The sequence below is a fragment of the Taudactylus pleione genome, unplaced genomic scaffold (assembly GCF_031769625.1).
Source record: "Taudactylus pleione unplaced genomic scaffold, aTauple2 ptg000345l, whole genome shotgun sequence".
NCBI lineage: Eukaryota > Metazoa > Chordata > Amphibia > Anura > Myobatrachidae > Taudactylus > Taudactylus pleione.
The window spans coordinates 4,512,954-4,526,980 of record NW_028284746.1 but is presented as its reverse complement, the minus strand read 5'-3'; the positions used below and the strand labels follow the sequence as shown (position 1 = coordinate 4,526,980).

Below are 14,027 nucleotides of genomic sequence, written 5' to 3'. Positions count from 1 at the left end.
CCTGGTAAGTAGGGAAGCCGATCCCGGGATCCCGATCTCCAAACAGTTCAGGATGTTAGGATTACTTGCAGTGAGTGTGGAGTACTCCCCAGCGGTGCAGTCACTGCAGTCCTAGCTTAATGTTCTGCTCTGGGGGCAATGAATGTGTGTGGTTTTGTTTTCCTGTGGGATGTGTCCTCATACTCTATTGCTGCAGCCACGCTAATCAGCCCTTTTCGGTGTGCTAGGTTCTGTGCGACTTGGCTAGCACAAAGTGTCTTTTTTGCATCTTTTTCGACTGAAACTTGAGTTTTATTCGCAATGCGACACGAGGCTACACTGATTAATATGATGAGCTGCACTTGTATTTCTGTCTGTGACTGAGTCAGAATCTGTACATGAAGTGCTACGCTGCGGCGGGTGTAGCTTTTTTCCACACCAAGTTCCATTGTGCTTCGTATACAGATTCAGACTCAGTCGCACACAGATGTACAAGTGTCACATATCAAATTAGTCACTGCAATCTCGTGAAGCGTTTTCTTTAGCATCAAATTGCGACTAAGATGCTTTTTTGTGTCAAAAAGGCACTTACACCGACGGCTCACTCGTGCCGTATGGCCTATTGAGGCTAGGTGTATGAGGAAGCAGGGCCGGCTCCAGGGGTCGGAGCACCCTGTTGCCGGCTCTCTCTAGTGCGCGGCGCAGCTACCAAAAATAGGGGCATGGCCTAATTATTATAGGCCACGCCTCCTACGTAATGTTATTTTGCCTCCAAACAACGTCAGGCTGAGGGGGAGCCTCACTAGCTGGGCTTCCCCCAGCCCTCTCCCATCACTGAATGGATGCCGCGCGCTTGCGGTTAGTTTGATTAGTTTTTAATTAGTTTGATTAGTTTTTAATTAGTTTGATTAGTTTTTAAACTTGTTATTTTATAAATTGCACATTTTGGCTCTGATATAGCGAAACAATGTGCAGTTATCTAATTCCAACAGTGTTGTACCACCGGTAGAACCACAGGCTCACCGGTGGCCAGTGGCTGCTTTTTTATTGGTGGTTGATAATCCTATTCCCTTACAGTAGCCACACACATTGTTCCCACCAACAGCTACAATTGTTATTCCAATACCTTATCTATCAACTCTTCCCCGCACTACTTAGATCATAACTACTTTAGGACAGGGCCACCTTTACCCTCTGTTTCATCGTTTGTGTCGTGTTCTCAATGTTCAGTGTTACGTAACATAAAGATAATGATATAATACATAATAATCATCAGCCTCCCTTGTTTTAGAAGTGTTCATATGGACGTGATGAATGATCTTGGATATACAGCTGTTGCTCTTGTGCATTTTCTGTGCTGCCTGGGCGATCATCACGGGTGGCAGCTTTATCAGAGTGCCACAAGTTGCCCATCTTTGATTATGCATCAATATAAGTAGCAGCTTTACTGTTGTAATGCTGAACATTTAACCTACTAAGCATTTCTCGGTTCATTCGTTCGCTTTCCCCAAAGGAGGAGTAAACACCCCTCGAGCGAGTCATTTTCCACTCACGTCGCTGCCTTAACCGTGTCTTTAACCCGCGTGCTAATTTTCTATCGTCAATCATCCTCTTCAGTCAAATAACTGTGCGGAGGTCTTACAATCTATGCACTCAAGTACTCAGCTGCATTTCCAACACCGCTGCAATTACACACACAAGCCAAAGTGTACTAATCACTACTTTCTGACTACATCTTCGTCTGTTAATTGGAACAATTTCCAATGAACCATTTGCTATGTTTTTAAGTAGGACGCCGCTGAGGCTCTTGTACCATACACAGCAATTGTGCCATTCTTACCCTCTGTTTGGCAGGATGTGCTCCGAGATCTATGGGGTGTTTGCGTAGGTAGACGTGAAAGGTGGGAGCTAACCGTTCAATTAGGGCAAATGTGAAAATAAATAGCTGTTGTTTTTTTTTTTTTTTTTTATATATATATATATATATATATATATATTTATTTCATGGTTAATATTGGGAAAGCATTAATGTCTAATGACAATGTTACTTGTACTTCTGTAGCTGTGAGCTGGTTTCTTAAGGCCCATAATCATATCAACCTTAAGCATAGCTCCAGACTGTAATTGTTATTGATGCAGGGGCCAGCTAAATAAGATCTGACAATCAGCTGCTGGTGGAAAATACACTCTCTTGTGGCTTATTTATCATCTGGAACACCGGAAAGATTGATTACTTGCTGGTTGTGCAATGCCGTAATTAGTTGTCACTATATGTTTAAAAAATAACATTTGTCCTGGTTATTGCATCTTTCTGAAATGACTTCTAATGGTTATACTGCATGTTGTGAGATAATATAGGTCTGGGCTAATGAAGTGTTATGTTTGTTAATACAGTGTGATCTAATCTATATAATTGATATTATTAAAGAATTTATATTGCCGATATAAAACGATCAGTCAGAACCGCCGATGATCTGTGACTCTCACAAACTATAACCTCTTTTTGCGAATTAACTTATTTTAAGGGAAAAAGTCACACGAAAAGACGGCACGGCATGGCCTGTTTAACGCGCAGAGAGGCTAGATGTATGTGGACACATCTGTATGTGGCCTCGTCAGTGTAAATATTGCCTTATAATTGTTAGAGCTGTATTGCCCTGTTATACTTTGCACCACTTATTTTACCCTATAACTATAATCTATCCTGTGCTGTCTCACCCCAGTGTCCTTAGAGCTCTACACAGAAGCCACTGCTCTTATTACATACAGCTCCCAAACTTTATCTCTGACCACTTACAGTGGCTATAAAGGTATTCACAAGACTTGGGCTTTTCACATTTTGCTGTGCTACAACATGGAACCATTATGGTCTTAACTGGAATTTTTTCCCACTAATCAGCACAAAGTTTTCAATAAAATGACAATTTTTTTTTAATATATATAATCATGTGTCAAACTTAATTAGGAAAAAAAATACTTGGTAAAATTACCTTTGGCAGCAATCTGTGAAAAAGATCATGAGAGTGAATACCTTTAATAGCCGCTGTATTTCTAATCAATTCCTTCTTTTTGTTTTTATTTACTCTGTCACGTGGATTTCTTTGAACTTTTCATGAGTAATACAGGTGATACCAGTTCCTGCATTGCATTCCAATTTACCAGGCCCCGGGCTTATTGTAGCACATCTCTTGGAAGAGAGCGTAGTCAGCCCCCTACAACCCACCCCCCCCATACACACCCACACACACAGTACCCAGGCCCTTGTCGCTCTCGGAGGCCCTTGTAGTAAGAACATTCTTTCACAAATCAGAAAAGCTCCTTTTGCCTGAGGAATGTTTCTCAATGCTGTGTGTCTTCATCTTCAAACAGAGGCATTTTATACTAAAAGCACATCCCTAAAACATGGTTTCTAAACTTATTTGTTATCTGTAAAAATGTAAAAACATGGCATGCTTACACGCTGGAGTTCTGAGCTATTGTACCGTCCCGCTGGTCTGCTTGCAATGTGTGCCTTTAGGAATGCAGCGTTCACAAATTCTTTCAAAACAGCTGCTGGCAAAAGCTTGCAGTCTGCTCAGGTGAGGCAATGTTTGCCCAATGCAAATAAGCTGTGGAAATAGTTTCCTGAGAAGGCCCAATAGCTGTATGTGTTTGTTTTTCTGAGAATTTTGCCCATCTGTCTTATGTACTTGGTAAACAAGCAAGAGTGTAGTATTCTACCGTGGAATATATTATAGATTTATCCTAAGAAATCCCTGAATAAGCAAAATCAAAAAAGTTTAAAATAATGCTGCCCAAGTACAGACTTACAGGAGTTAATGGTAAATCATGTAACCAATATAGTCATATTGAAGAAAACATCAAATTTGCATCCATTGAAATCAATAATGCAACTGTAAATGCATTATTAATCGTTCAGAATAGATAAATTATGGTAGCCCAAAAAGGCATTCAGTTTTGTACACAGTTGATGTGGACATTAGAACCCCATGGGGTAAATGTAATAGGCTGCGGATTTGAGAGATCAGTGAGTTACATTTAAGACTGCCCCATAATTTAAAGTAGCAGTATTTTTGTAGGCAAAACAGGTTGATTTTTGCCATGTAAAAGTCTGCTGATGTAAAAGACTCACGATGTCTCCATGTTGGAGCCTATTACATTTATGCCCATATCTCTGGTTGTCATGATCTGTTGCAGTACCACTCTCCTACCAGTGGTGCTGCTCTTCCCTGTGTTGCCTGTCCATCATATTCTCATATTCCAGTTTAATCCCGTGACTTTCTGTGATTCTGCAATCCAGTCTTGATTATGGGCTGCACCTGTGTCTGCCTGATTTATACCTACTTATCAGTGCTTCCCTTGCTGGATCATCATATTAAAACCACTGTGCCTGTTCCCCATGTCAGAACTTCTGTTCTATTTCTTCATGTTAGATCATCAGGTTATTCTGCCTTAGTTCTTGTATTCTCCTGTTCCTGATTATTACTACAACTGTTCCTGTATTTAACTTGCAAGTTCAGTCCTGCTCAGTTTCATACATGATAACTTGTACCTGTTAATTTGGACTAAACTTTGCTGCTTGAGAGTCATACCTGCTGCATACTGCATCAGTTTCCTGTTCATCAGCTCCAGTTTCCAGTACTACTTCTAGTATTTGTCCTGCTGCTTCAGAGTTCACTACATTACCATTAAGCCCGGTTATCCTGGTACATCTTGGTAAGATCATATCCATTTTTTTCAGTTATTACCTGCAATCGGGGCCGGCCTGAGGCACGTTCAACCAGTACGATCAAACAGGGGCGCCAACCCATAGAGGGCGCACCCCTCCCAGTCATTCCTGATTTTAGCGGGACAGTGACGTTTTTCTGGCACTGCCCCGCTGTTCCACTCGCGGGGTGAAGTCTCCCGCGGGCTGTCGGGAGGTTGGGTACCTCCGCCGCCGCGGCTGTGCTGTGGTGCCGGCCCCCGGAGAAGAGGAATGGAAGTGCAGGAAGAGGGCTGGGGCAGCCCAGCTGCTGACAGAGTGCTGGGCTCGCCCCCAGCCTGATGTTAAATGAGAGGCTTGTGCCATACAGGCAAGCCCCAAATTAAGTCATTTAGGGGATGTTGCCTATGGCAATTAGGTCACACCCCCATTTTTGTTCACCGTGCGCAGGTAATGGGAGCCTGTCCTGTTATGCACAGTCTGCCATCAGTGTGCTGATATTAATCCAGCTTCTTTAGTTATTAGTACCAGCAATCTACACTATCTATGTACAATGTAAATTCTGCCATCAGTGTGCTTTTATCACGGCATTATCTCAGTTATATCAGGTCTGTATTTCTGTTGCTTTGTTCTTAGTTCTTCTGCTATTTCTGGACTTTGTTAAATTGGTAATTCAAGACCTGCTCCACTGATTTATATGTGACATTGCATCTAATAAGTGCTTCTGAATTTGCTCACCGTGTCTTCAACTGGTACAGTCACTTATTGCTTCAAGGACTCTAAAACTTACCCACATTGCCTGTACAGTCTGTTATTGATTCAATGGCTCCTGACTCTAACCTGCATTATGCTAATTGTTCCAGAGACTTTGTTTAAATCAGCATTACAAGTATCCCGTTTGTTTGCAGCACATCTTATGTGCATTTCCAAGTGCCTTTGATGCTGCCGTCAGCTCAGCACTAAAGGTGCCCATCCACTAGAAGACATGAAAACGACTGCACGATTACGACATTGTAATCGTTCAGTCGTTTGTCAGTCTGTGATGTTCCTACACTGAACGAGCAGTTGTTCAGTGTAGGCTCATCAATCATCTGCAAATATGCTGAACCTGACTTTATCGTCAGCTTGTCCTGCATGTTTGCCCGATGATAGATGTCTAAACAACCAGCGCGCTTCGTTGGTCGTTTTAGACATTTTTGAAAACTATTTATGAACGATATCGTTCAATCGCTCAATTTAATCGTCTAGTGGATGGTGTGCCTTTAGTCTTAACTAGTTCTTTATTGAAATTTGTTTCATCCTGTGTCTCCCACCTGTTATGTCCTTCACCGAACCCTCCTGTGTGTTTGTGTGTGTATGTATGTATATATATTTATATACCTCCTTGCTTTATCTACATCTATGGTACTTCTGATACCTTGAGCGACACATGCACAAGGGGAATACCCCCCTGGACTCCTGACAGTGGTCTTCTGGTTTTTATAGGGCATAAAGGGATCTATGGCATTTGTGCAAACTTCCACATTTGCGTGGCAAACTCATTCTTTAACCAGGCCTGATGCTCAGCTCAACGACAACGCGTGGCTGATGCTCATCTTACCGACAACACGTGGCTGATGCTCATCTTACCGACAACACGTGGCTGATGCTCATCTTACCGACAACACGTGGCTGATGCTCATCTTACCGACAACACGTGGCTGATGCTCATCTTACCGACAACACGTGGCTGATGCTCATCTTACCGACAACGCGTGGCTGATGCTCATCTTACCGACAACGCGTGGCTGATGCTCATCTCACCAACAATGTGTGGCTGATGCTCATCTCACCAACAATGTGTGGCTGATGCTCATCTCACCAACAATGTGTGGCTGATGCTCATCTCACCAACAATGTGTGGCTGATGCTCCGCTCCCTGGCGATACTGGCTGGCTTCCAGTGCCACTTTTGAGAAAAGTTGAAAATTAGGGGAAACAATGTATAAAAGTAAACATAATAATTTTCATATAATTTATTTAAGTGATAAAGCATTTTATCCAGTAATGACTCCCTGTTATCTCCAACCTGTGAAGAGAATTGCGGCATTACATGTTAATTAGTGAAACTATTGCCAGAGGTAGACAGTGAAAGCTACCACTAGGGTTACCCCACCATATCTCTCGCAGGCCGGGGGCTTGTTAAATATATCCTTAATAAAAACACCTATTTTCATCAAAATTAGTGTTTATATCTTGTTATAAGTATATCCCTTAAGCTTCATGAAGATTTTTCTTTGCTCATCTAGCATCAATACGCCATGCAGCACGATATGCCTGGTGTGAGTGAGCAGTCTATACAGCTCTACTAGCATCGGGCATCTATTTAGAATAGAGTTAATCTACGGGCGCTGCATCATAGCACTACAAATGCTGATTCAGAGAGACTGTTGCACAAGGATATAAAAGTACAGTCTCCTGGTGCGCCCTAGTCTCACCGCATTGCGACTTAGACGCATTTTCGGCAACAGAAGATGCAGGCGCTAGCAAAGTCTCACAGGACCAGACGCACCAGAGAGGGGCTGTTTGGCGCGACTGCCGCAAAGACAAGTGAGGACACATCTGTACATCGCTTGTAAGAAGCACTGATAACCATAGTGCCACTGGACTGCTGAAGGTGCTTACTACCTGCAAGGTGGACCGGGGATGTGCCTGATGATGTATCATCAAGCTCTGCCCACATTAATGAGCACAGATTGGAGAGGGGAGTGATCACTCAATAAGCATCATAGTTTGTATGCCTTGCCCTGGTTCATCACTGCATACTCGCCTGTACCTTTAATACATTCCCTCTGAGCCTCTATGAAAAGTATGACATTTATACTTTGTAAGTAACCCAACTGGCTTCCTAATTAACAATCATTTTACTCTGGTCTTGACTTTGTAAATAGACTGCTGTTTCTTATATATAGGCATTTAATTAAATAAATGTGTCCTAAAGCATATGCCTTGTAATTAAAAGCCATTACAGGAGCTAACACTGAGAGAGAGAAAACACGTATAAAGTTTTTATGTCTTCCCCGCTGATGTGATTTTGCTTAATTAAAGCAAATTACAATTAAATAATATGTTAGACCTGATCATTGTATAATATGTCAACCTACATTTCTTGCTAATAAAGGCTCTTGTCAATCCCTGAGTGACGTTTCTGCTTGTGAAGCTTAATGAGAACCTTACAGTAGCTTTTTCAGCGATTGTTTGATATGGGATATGCATTCATTTTTCTTCCTAACAATATCCCCTATATTTTGATTTCCGCTACTTCCGAGCATCAGTGGAGCGCTGCAAAGCAAAGATCAAAATGTATGTTATTCGCATGCAGACCTTTGGTGTAATGCAGAGACCTGTGGGAGCTGTGACATTTCTGCTGGTTATGTTTAATTTTAATTTCAGAAACCAAAAGGGATAATCTAATATAACCTTCTCTATAACACAAGTCATTTATAAAGAATTCAATATCTATAGTAATTGTTTGCATTGTCATTGTTACTATAATAACATATGAAGAGCATTTTCTACTTCAGGGTCCATAGGGTATCCACAGGATACCTTGGGGTATAGGTGTGACGTCAGTCATCGGGCACCATAGAGTTAAGCTTTCAGCCTCCCAGGATGCACTAGGGTCCCCCTCCTATACCCCGCCCCCGAGCCAAGGCACCCCAGTTTAGTTTGGTGCCCGGCCGGAGTCGGGTGCACCTGTTGGAGTGGGGGCTAAGAAGAGCCCCTGAAGCTTTTCTGCATGCAGCTGTGGCTGCACATCTTGATGTACAGCATGGACAGTCAGTCCTGACGTCCATGCTGTCTTCCCTACACCCCTGCCGGTACCAGAACGCCGGTACCGATCCGGGGATGCTGGTGAGCATCTGGGGTCACAGCTGGCGGTGACCCCAGATGTTCCGGACCATGGCCGGATTCAAGGGGGACAGCAAGGTAAGCAGCGGGGTCCCGCGGTGGGTCCCCGCTGTTACATGGTCCTGAGTCCCCAGGCAGGACTGGCTGCAGCGTGGAGCCAGGTAAGAACCTGCGCTTCCACTACCCCCCTGGGACAGCGGACCGCAGCAGAGCGGTAGCGCTGCGGCGTCCCAGGGGTTAAATGCATGCCAGGGGAGCGCACCTTCCCTGTCTCACAGCCGGCACCTCCCCCGCTGCACACAGCCCTCTCTGCACTCTGCCGACTGGCCCTGTGGCAGCGCTCCTCCCCCAGGCCAGCCTCCTCTCTGCTCCTCGGCGGCCATCTTCCTGAACGCATGGTGCACGCTGCTGGAAGCCTGGAAGGAAGCATCTTGGTCTGGGTCCCCCCGCATATCTCTCCTCCGCTGTGGTCAGGTCTGTGTATGCAGCGCTGTGTCCTACCAGACCCTGTGTCTGCGTAGTTGAGTGATCAGCGCTGGTTAGTGCAGGAATTGATTTTCTTTGCATTGTATGTGACTGTGCTAGCGCTGCTGCCTGTATCTTCTATTCTGACTGTCAGCTTTATTACTGTCCCTGTTCTTTCTGCTAAGCCCTTGCGGTGCGGTGTTGCAGGGTCGTCTCTCACCTCTTTAAAATACAATTGGTGAGAGGGGTCACATACTTAGTACCATCATGTCTGAAAGTGATTTTCCTCTCCGGCTACAGTGTACTACGTGTAGAGTACCTTTAGCGGAGGGGGAGGGTAGCGCGGAGGGCCTCTGCCGGCAGTGTTTGTCAATGGCGCGGCCTCTTACGGTTACAGCACCGGTACAGGAGCCGCCCTGGGCTTGTTTCGCTCAGGCGCTTACAACCTTAGTGGGCCAGTTAGCTCCGCAGCCCGCGTTTACACAGATGGGTTTGTCCCAGCAGTCAGTGGTGTCGTCACCCATGCAGGGTTTCCCAAGACAATTGGTGGTACCCCGCAGTCTCCCGATTTCCCCTCTCCCGGTTTCTCAGGAGCCGGCGTGGGTTAACTCCCTGACGAGTTCTGTACAGTACTTGTCGGATGTGTTGCAGGGGGAGACTGTGATGCGGCCACATAAACGGCCGGTGGCGTCTGTCGGCTCCTTATGAGGATGACGAGGGGACGTCTGATGATGGGGAGATTCTGGATCCTTACGATCAGGAACCTCTCCATACTAAGGACTCTGATGCTAGGTCCAAGGTATATATTCCTGGACTTATTCGGGCAGTCCGCACAGCCTTGGCGATTGAGGACGAAGTTCCCCCAGCTGCTAAATCCAAGTATGCCTTTTTTAAGGATGTGAAGGGTGACGCCACAGTCTTTCCTCTTTCGGGTCAGTTAATGGACCATTTAGAGGAGGCGTGGAAACAGCCTGGCAATCGATACCAGCCGCAGAGGCGTCTGGCAGTGGCTTATCCGTTCGCGGATAATTATTTTGCTAAGTGGGAATCCCCTCCACAGGTGGATTCTCATGTGACACGTCTTGTCCGTAGTGCCACATTACCAATGCCATCCATGTCCTCCCTTAAGGATGCTACGGACCGCAAGGTGGAGATCTGCCTGAAGTCCGCTTATTCCCTTGTGGGGGGGGCAGCGCGGCCGGCTATGGCCATTTGCTCGGTTGCCAGAGCGATGGAGCGCTGGACGGATTAATTGGAGGCGTCCTTTGATTCCGACTGTCCGGCCGAACAAACGGAGTTGATTGGTAATCTCCGTGATTCGGCCACTTATATCAACGAGGCGGCCTTAGACATTAGTACACTGGTGTCTCGAATTTCTTCAGCAGTGGTGGCTGCTCGTCGCACCTTGTGGTTGCGATCCTGGAAGGCGAACGCTGACTCCAAAAAGGGTTTGGAGGCGTTGCCCTTTAACGGAGAAGTTCTCTTCGGTCCAGATCTGGACAAGATTGTGGCCACGCTGGCGGTAGCCAAATCGGCATGTCTCCCGTCGGCCGCGGCTCCTTCTGGTTCAGGACCATCGTCCTTTCGGTCTTATAGGGCCCAGGGCAGGCCCAAACCACAGTCTTTTCCCTGACAGGCTGGCCCCAAAAAATCGGCCAAGCCCCGGAAGCAGGCATGGAGTACCAGACGTCAGGCCCCTAAGCCTGATGACAAGCCTGCGGCCTGACGGTCCGGGCCTCCCGTTGGGGGATCCCAAAGTGGGAGGCCGCCTGCTGCAGTTCGCCCGGTGTTGGTCGGTCACCACAACAGACACTTGGGTTCTCGAGGTGGTCTCCCACGGGTACGCCCTCTCTTTCCGGCACAGACCCCCGGCTCGATTCTTCACCACGGGTCTACCATCAGACCGGAACAAGGCCACGGAGCTGCGGAAGGTCTTGCACACTATGCTCCAGGCTGGAGTTATAGTGCCTGTTCCATTCTCCCAGAGGGGCCAGGGTTTCTATTCAAATCTTTTTTTGGTGCAGAAACCCAATGGGTCGTATCGTCCGATTCTCAACCTCAAAGCTCTCAACAAGTCTTTGCGGGTGCCGAAGTTTCGAATGGAGACCCTACGGTCCATCATTGTGGCGCTGGAACCTGGGAACTACATGGTGTCATTGGACATACAGGACGCTTACCTGCATGTCCCTATTCTTTTGCGCCATCAACAATTCCTCAGGTTTGCAATCCGCAGCGACCACTTTCGGGCGTTACCTTTTGGCCTGGCGACAGCACCGCGTGTGTTCACCAAGGTGATGGCGGTCATGGCGACTTCTCTGCGGCTGCAGGGAGTCCGCATTTTGCCGTACTTGGACGACCTGTTATTAGTGGCAGGATCTCCAGAGCTCCTTCTACGCCACTTGGACCTGACCATTGCGCTGCTGCAACGGCACGGCTGGTTAATCAACTGGCTGAAGTCCACTTTAATCCCGTCTCGGCAGATTCTGCACCTCGGAGCCTTATTGGACTCGGGACAGCAAAGGATCTTTGTGACGGAGGAAAAGATCTCTGCTTTACAGTCGAGGGTGCGCAGTTGTCTGCACAGCCGCCGGGTGTCTCTACACTCGGCGATGAGGTTACTGGGCTCCATGGTGTCGGTGTTCGACATGGTGGAATATGCCCAGTTTCACTCCAGACCTCTGCAGCACCTGAATCCTGTCCAAGTGGAATGGGCTGCCTCAGTCTCTAAAGTCCCAGACGATAGTGCCCACGCCGGAGGTTCGCCTGTCCCTTGCCTGGTGGTTGCAAACGACCCATCTCAGCAAGGGACGTCCGTTCTGGGTTCTAAATTGGGTCCTGTTGACAACGGATGCCAGTCTTCGGGGCTGGGGAGCAGTTTCGGGTCCACACTTGTTCCAGGGCAGGTGGACGCCGACAGAAGCGGAGCTTCCAATAAATATCTTGGAACTCCGTGCGGTCTTCAATGCTCTCCAGCAGGCACATCGGGTTCTCCAGGGTCGTCCGGTGCAGGTCCAGTCGGACAGTGCTACCACCGTGGCCTACATAAACAGGCAAGGAGGAACCCGAAGTCGGGCGGCTCTCATAGAGGTGTCTCGGATCCTGGTATGGGCGGAGCGCAATCTTCCGGCCATATCAGCGGTCTTCATTCCGGGAGTGCTAAATTGGGAGGCGGACTTTCTAAGTCGCCAGGACGTTCATCCGGGGGAATGGTCCCTGCACCCGGACGTTTTTCAACTGCTGGTGGACAGGTGGGGTCTTCCAGAGATCGACCTCATGGCGTCCCGACACAACAACAAGTTGCCGGTGTACGGGTCTCGCACAAGAGACGAAGAGGCGTCTCTGGTGGATGCTCTGTCCGTCCTGTGGGCGTTCCGGTTCGCATACCTGTTTCCTCCTGTTTCCCTTCTTCCACGGGTAATCCGGAAATTCAAACAGGAAGGAGGGATGCTCCTGTTGGTAGCTCCTGCGTGGCCCAGACGGCACTGGTTCTCAGACCTTCAGGGTCTGTCCATGGACAGTCCTCTGTGGTTGCCGCTACGACCGGACCTTCTGTCGCAGGGTCCTTGTCTTCACCTGGACCTGACTCGGCTGTCTTTGGCGGCGTGGCTGTTGAGACAGCCATGTTAAGGTCCCGGGGGTTTTCCAGCTCTGTGGTGCGTACCATGTTGCGAGCTCGGAAACCGTCGTCCGCGAGGATATACCATCGCGTGTGGCATACGTTCTTCCAATGGTCTCTACCGAGAGGTTATGCACCGCGGGAGTTTCGTCTGTCTAGGATACTTGCCTTCCTACAAGCGGGACTAGATCATGGGCTTCGTCTTGCTTCTTTGAAGGTACAGGTTTCGGCCCTGTCTGTCTGGTTTCACCGTAGGATTGCTACAATCCCGGATGTGCGCACCTTTATGCAAGGTGTTCTCCGCATTCAGCCGCCCTTTGTTCCACCTGTGGCGCCTTGGGATTTGGCTGTGGTCCTGAGGGCTCTCCAGGGACCGCCGTTTGAACCACTGGGCTCAGTGGATCTTAAATGGCTAACAGCTAAGACTGTTTTCCTTCTGGCCATAGCTTCGGCCAGACGTGTTTCTGATTTAGGGGCTCTCTCTTGTAGACCTCCTTTCTTGATTTTTCATGGGAACAGGGCAGTGCTCCGCACTCGGCCTGAATTTCTTCCCAAAGTTGTTTCCCAGTTTCATGTTAACGAGGAAATAGTTGTTCCGGCCTTTAACTCACCTGGTCTTTCAGTGGGTGAGGCCACTTTGGATGTTGTGCGGGCCTTAAGGACTTATGTTGACCGCACTTCTTCGTTTAGGAAGTCGGACGCCTTGTTTGTCCTCTATGGCTTCCGTAAAAAGGGTTGGCCTGCTTCAAAGCAAACTTTGGCAGCCTGGATCCGTATGGCTATTTCTGAAGCTTATCTTCATGAAGGTCTGCCGGTTCCTCCTCCTTTGAAGGCTCATTCCACTAGGTCTGTGGGTCCTTCGTGGGCAGCTCGACGTGGTGCCTCTGCAGTCCAGATCTGCAAGGCTGCTACGTGGTCCTCTGTCCATACCTTCGTGAGGTACAGTATTACAGGTTTGACACCTTCGCCTCTCAGGATGCTTTTTTCGGGCGGCGGATTCTCCTTTCAGCACAGGAGCGTCCCCACCCTTAAAGGATACTGCTTTTGGACATCCCCAAGGTATCCTGTGGATACCCTATGGACCCTGAAGTAGAAAATATGAGATATGGTAAGAACTTACCTTTGTTATCTCTATTTCTACGAAGTCCATAGGGTTCCACAGGACTACCGCCCTGTCGCACTTGTGCTGCAGTTGGGCTTTGGTCTGGTCACCGGTTTTCCCGTCTCCCTCTGGTGAGAGTGTGATTCTTGTGTGTATCCAGATCTTCTTTCTCTCTCTTCCTTCTCCTCCTCCGGCCTATGGCTTGGTAACTAACTGAGGTGCCTTGGCTCCGGGGCGGGGTATAGGAGGGGGACCCTAGTGCATCCTGGG

The 14,027-nt window shown here is 47.7% G+C and overlaps 1 protein-coding gene across 2 annotated transcripts in view; it reads left to right on the top strand.

Annotated features, from left to right (window-relative positions):
- The window catches only part of IPO11 (importin 11), a 553,468-nt gene that overhangs the window by 460,475 nt on the left and 78,966 nt on the right, over positions 1–14,027 (top strand). The window lies entirely within an intron of this gene.